This window comes from Carlito syrichta, unplaced genomic scaffold (assembly GCF_000164805.1).
Source record: "Carlito syrichta isolate Samal-C Ts95f unplaced genomic scaffold, Tarsius_syrichta-2.0.1 Scaffold63714, whole genome shotgun sequence".
Taxonomy (NCBI): domain Eukaryota; kingdom Metazoa; phylum Chordata; class Mammalia; order Primates; family Tarsiidae; genus Carlito; species Carlito syrichta.
In genome coordinates, this window is record NW_007007810.1 from 6,606 (window position 1) to 13,210 (window position 6,605).

The following is a 6,605-nucleotide window of genomic DNA, read 5'->3' on the forward strand; positions in this document are numbered from 1 at the left end:
ATTAAAAGAGTAAAACAGATACTTAAAGGGTGCTAGGACTATTAAAGAGTTGTCTTAGGGTAAAGATGATCTTAGCACATTTGTTAGCTGAAGGGAAATGTTTGTTAACTAAAAACTGTTAGTGCAGATGTAAAGATTAAAGATATGGGAAGAGGCCACGGGGAGAGTGGCTGGAACAAGATTAAAATTAAGGTAAAAAGGGCTAAAATCAAGAGCTAGGTGAAATATTTGCTTTAGCAAATATGGAGGTGGCATCTTCCTTGGAAAATTAAAAGAGAGAAAAGAAACCAACTGAAAATACAAAAATATTTGTAGATGGTATTAAACTAGAAGCATTCTGAATTTTCAATGAAATTTTTGCACTGTGCACTGGCCAGTCTTGGGGTTACCAGCATATCATCTGTAGAATGGAAGGCAGGCAGAGATGGGACTGAGAGCTTCAGGAGTATGAGACCCCAGCAACCAGCGCAGTGCATGGCACAAAAAAAAGTGCTCAATAAATATTTTTTGGAATAAATAAATAAACAAGATTTACAACAGTTACATGAGACACAAACTATAATGTCATAAAAACTGAATTAAAAGATTGCAGAACACTGGAGAGACTAAAATAAGAGAGAGAAGGCACAAGAGGTGGTGAGGAAGTAGAGCAATTGAATTATTCATATACTGCTGATGGGAGAGTACATGGGTACAATCACTTTGAAAAATTTTGGCGAGTCATATCTACTAAAGCTAAACATGTGCTTGCCCCATGATCTGCAATCCCACTCCTGGGTATATATCCAAGACAAATGAGTGTATTGGTTCACCAAAAGACATAAGCAAGAATGTTCACAGCAGGACATAGAAACTCATGTACCATAAAGGTTAGATGACCTGCTTGAGTTCACTCAGGCTTTAAAATGGTAGAGATAGAATTTGAACTCGGGGCTTTTTCACCACAGAGTTGTTTTATTTGTCTGTAAAACCACATTGCCTCCAAATGCTACTAGATACTGCTTATATGGCCAGCACTTTACATATATTGTTGCTGATCCTCACTCTGTGTGTATTATTACCGTCATTTTACAGATTCATAAATGGAGGGTCCAAAACTGCTTACCCAAAGTCACTTGCCCAAAATGGTGAAAGTATTTTTTTTTTTTGAGAGCTGAGATGTGAACTTAGTTTTGTCTGGCTCAAAAAGTCATGCCCTTTCTCTTCCATCAAGGAAAAAAAACCTCTTAAGTTTTGGAAAATTTTTATGAAAAAGTCATGGTGGACTAATGTAGTTGGAAATATAAATAGAATTCAGTGAAAGAATTCTGGCTTGCCTGATCTTCATTGACCAAAATGCAGAGATCAAAGTTACAACCAAGTAATGTCCTCCCCCGTTTTACATCTGTGCCACACTCACTTTATTATTAGGGCCTGAGAGCCAAGAATGACTGTAGGCACACTGGTGAATTCATAACTACTCACCTTCCTTGACAACCCTATCACTGACTGTAGAAAACATTTTAACACATATATTTAGGAAATGCATACATACGAATGTATGCACACATGCAGACAGTGATCTCCAAAGCTATTATTTCCTTAATAATCTAACTTTTCATTGCATAGAGTAATTCCTCAAAGAATTGTTCGTGCTCTTTGAGTGACAGGTGACTTAGTGACTTTAGTCATCTAGTACAGGGATATAGATTAAGAACTATCCCCGTTCACCTAGGTTCTCGTTCTAATTCCCTTCTCACAGATGGATGTTCTGAAGTTTGTGGCAAGCGTCTCAGACTCTAGTTCTTCCTCACATTGACAGTCTCAGAATAGGTTCTCTTCTCCCCAGTGGTTGTTGGTGGAGCTTTGTTGAAGGTGAGTTGGTTGAGAAATTGAAGTTCTGCTTCTGGAATCTCTATATTATCTCATCGGTCTATATGCCTGTTCTTATACCAGATTGTTTTGATTATTGTAACTTTATAGTAGAGTTTAAAGTCTGGAAGTGTGATACCTCCCATTTTGTTTCTTTTGCTGAGGATTGTTTTGGCTATTTGTGGTCTTTTATGTTTTCATATGAATTTCTGTATTGTGGTTTCCAGGTCTGAGAAGAATGATGTTGGTAATTTAATAGGTATTGTGTTGAATTGGTAGATTGCCTTGGTAGGATGGACCTCTTAACATTGCTAATTCTTCCAATCCATGAGCATGAAATATTTTTCCATTTGTTTGTGTCTTCTTTGATTTATTTGAGCGGTATTTTTTAGTTCTCATTGTAAAGCTCTCTCACTTCTCTGGTTAGGAAGATGCCGAGGTCTCTTTTTTTTGTGGCTATTGTGAATGGGATTGTGCTTTTTATTTGGTTCTCTGTCTGTTTGATGTTGGTGTATAAGAATGTGACTATCTTTTGCACCTTTACTTTGTACCTGGACTCTTTTGTCAGTGCAAGAAAGTTTTTTCCAGATTCTCTTCAATGTTCAAGGTATAGAATCATATCATAAGCAAAGAGAGATAACTTAACTTCCTCTTTCCCTATTTGGACACCCCTGATTTCCTTTTCCTGTCTGATTCCTCTAGCTAGGACTTCCAACACTATGTTTAACGGGAGGAAGGAGAGTGGGCAACAGTTTCTTGTTATGTTTTCAGGGGAAATGCTTCCAATTTCTGTTTGTTTAGCAACATGTTGGCTATGGGTTTATTGTAGATGGCTTTCACTATTTTGAGTTATGTTCCTTCTATGTCTAGGTGCTCAAGGGGTTTTGTCAAGAATGGATGGTGGATTTGATCGAAGACTTTTTCTGTATCTAATGATATAATCATGTGGTTCTTGTTTCTACATCTGCTGATGTATTTCATTACATTTATGGTCTTGCAGACGTTGAACCAGTCCTGCATCCTAGCGATGAAGCCTACTTGGTCATGGTGGATTATTTTTGAGATGTGTTGTAAATGGTGCTGGGAAAACTGGCTGACCACATGCAGAAGATTGAAATAGGACCCCTATCTATCACCATATACAAAAATAAACTCTAAATGGATCGAAGAACTGAACATAAAACATCAAACTATAAGAATCTTAGAAAATGCAGGAGAAACCCTTACAGAACTTGGAATAGGCAACTGATTCCTGATTAAAACCCCAGATGCCCATGCCATAAGAGATAAGATAGACGAGTGGGACCCATCAAACTGAAAAGCTTCTGCAAAGCAAAGCAAAACAAAACAAAACAGCAACAAAAAAAAATGGAGAGAGCGGGGAGACAGCCCACAGAACAGGAAAAAATATTTGCCAACTATATATCTGGCAAAGGTCTAACTTCCGGTATCTACAAGGAACTGAAACGTGCCAAAAGGAAAAAATAAACAGTCCTATTAAAAGGTGGGCAAAATATATGAATAGACACTTCTCAAAAGAAGACATGGGAGTGACCAATAGATACATGAAAAAATGCTCAGCCTCACTAATCATCAAAGAAATGCAAATTAAAACCACACTGAGGGGCAACTCCTCCAGGTCCCCTCCCGTTGTGGGAGCTTTTCTGTCCTCTCAAAAAATCCTGCTTTTAAAAAAAACACACTGAGTACCACCTAACTCCACTCAGGATGGCCACCATCAATAACTCGAAAAACAGTAGATGCTGGAAAGGATGCAGGGAATAAAGAACACTTCTACACTGTTGGTGGGAATGTAAACTAATACGGTCTCATGGAAAACAGTGTGGCAATTCCCAAGAGATCTAAAAATTGACCTTCCATACGACCCAGCAATCCCCCTTCTGGGAATATACCTGGAGGAACTCAAATCATTCTATTAAAAAGATAACTGCACACGCATGTTTATTGCAGCATTGTTCATAATAGCAAAAACATGAAACCAGCCATGCTGCCCATCAAAAGTGGACTGAATTTTTAAAACATGATACATATACATGATGGAATATTATGCAGCCATCAAGAAGGACAAAATTATGGACTTCACAGTAACTTCACAGTAACTTGATAGATCACTATAATACCACTATAATACTTAGTGATATATCACAGAAACAAAGAACCGAGTCCTACATGTTCTCACTCATAAGCAGACCCTGAACATTGATCACGACACTATAAGAAAGGGACTGGCAGTAGTGGGACACTGCAAGGGGAGGAGGGGGCACATAACATCAATAAGGGTACCTGATCTCAAACCAGGCAAATCGGGGACCAAAGGGAGGACCAATCTTTACGTGTGATGCTCACTTACATACCTAATCCTGAATTGTACCGCACACCTTTAAAATTTTTTCAAAAAGAGAGTCTCAGAACACTCCTAATTCCCCCACATCTTAATATTTTCTCTCTAAAGGCCTCCCTTTCTGACCTTGAATCATTAGTCTTTAATAAAAAAACAATTCTGGGAAAAGTGATTCCAGCCAAAGTGGACTGAGTCCTAGAAGACAAGACAGTCTTGGGGACACCAAGTTCAGCGTAGACTCTGGCCTTTGCCAGGGCTTTTCGCACTCCCAAACCAGAACCTTGCAGCAAAGCCCTATTTCTCTTTCTATCCCTTCCCTCCCCCAAGTTAGGTGCTTCAGACTCAGAAGATGAGAATTAGTTGCCATGGTAACCTGCAACTGTGCCTTGTAGCCTCTTCTCTCAGCCAGTTCTAGGACCTGGACATCTGTTCTTGGTTCACCTCTTCTAATGTTCCCTAATCTAAGCCCAAGACCTTATGCTAAGTTGCACAGCTTCTGTGTGTAGGTGATGAAGAGGACTTCACCTGCATCAAAGTCAAGAGAAACAAGAAAGAGAATGGAGTGACAGGGAACAGTGTTTTAAAGGAGCCCTCAGGTGACAAGAAGGCCAAGGTTACTAATTAAAGTTAATTAAGGGCTTACTACCTGCCAGCCACAGTAATGTTTTGTCCCTTATTTCATTTAATTTTCTCAAACAACCTCATGACATAAGTATCATTATCCCCACTGTACAAATGAAGTTCATAGAAACTCAGAGAGGCAAAGTGACTTAACTAACAATTGCACAGCTGTGATTTCAACTTAGTTCTTATTTGAGTTCCCAAAACCCAATCCCTTTGGATTATAGTGGTTTATGGTTCTTCATATTTTGGAAGGAAAATAAGAACTGCTGGGAAGTATTTTCCCAGTCGATATGCCTGTGAATCTCTCACGACCTTTTCCTAGGAATAGAAGCCCTCCTTTAAATGCAGCCTCTCCTTAGACACCTTCTCCTTCATAGACTCTTTCCGTTCTCTTCTTTCTGAGGCTCTCTATAATTTCTGGTCGGCCCAACCCTCGTTTTCGTTTTTTTGTTTTTTTCATTTTCTCAAGTAAATGCCTAACCGTTTCTTTTTTGAGGAACATTTTTCATGGCAGGCGAAGAAGAGTAAGGTGGGCTAATTTCTTGGCATAGGCAGAACAAGGGACACATGCACTAGATTCTTATTGCTGCTGCTATAATACATTACCGCAAATTTAGTGGCTGAAAGCAGTGCAAAGTTGTTCTCTTACAGTTCTGGAAGTCAGAAGTCAGAAATTAGTTCTACTGGGTTGAAGTCCAGATGTCAGCAGGACTGTGCTTCCTCCAGAGGCTCTAGAGCTGCCTTTCCAGCTTCTGGAGCTGCAATCCTTGTATACCTTGACTCAAGACCCTTTGGTTACCTTAAAAGACAGCAGCATAGCATCTTCAAGAACCTCTTTGCTTCTGTCATATTGCCTTTTCCTCTATTGTCAAATTTCCCCTTGTCTCCCTCTTATAAGGAACCCTGTAAATGTATTTATAGCCTACTCAAATGATCCATGGTAATCCACCCATCTCAAAATCACTAACATAATCACATCTGCAAAGTCTCTTTTCCCATATAAATTAACATTTGGAGGTCCTAGGGATTAGGACCTGGAGATCTTTAGGGGCATTATTCAGCCTACTATAGCATCCAAGACACACAATTGCACCCTTATACTGGGAACTAGTTGTCCTTCATTTCTAATGTAGATGAGCCAGGAATCAGGAGTTAGAAAAAAAGCATAAGCGTGGCTAAAGTTAGGAGAGTTATTGCAACTTGAATTTTGCTGAAATAAAGCCAAATACGGAGTAAGCGATCCCTGGAAGAGGACTATTTACTTGCACTCTGCCCCAGAAGAAAGAGGTAGAAAGGAAGGTGGAATTTAGAAGTGAAAGATTAATCTCTTCCCCTTTCCAAAATTTTTGCCTTATTTGTTCTCTCTTGACTGGGTGGCTTCTCTGGTAGAAAAAAGTTGAGGAAAGGGTGATACTCTGGCTCCGGTGACAAGGAAAGGAGGCTATAATTTCTCTCCAGCTGACCTGCACTTTCCCTCTCCACCTCCACATTCTGTCTCCTCCTCCATCCAGCCCTTGTTGCTTGTTAGGTATCTCTTGCCTGTTAGGAAGTGAGGCTGCAATGGAATGAAGCCCAGGGTAACCAATAGAGAGTGGAGAAAAGGAGGAGGTTTCTTTAGGAGAAGCCCTCATGTCAGTCCACTTCAGGCCAGAGAAAAGCCTTCTCCATCAGGCAGTCTTAGGGAGGTGTGGAATTTGGGATAGCTGCCAAGAAGAGTGACCAAGCCATATGGGATCACTTCTTGATAATCATTCACTTATCTTCCTTG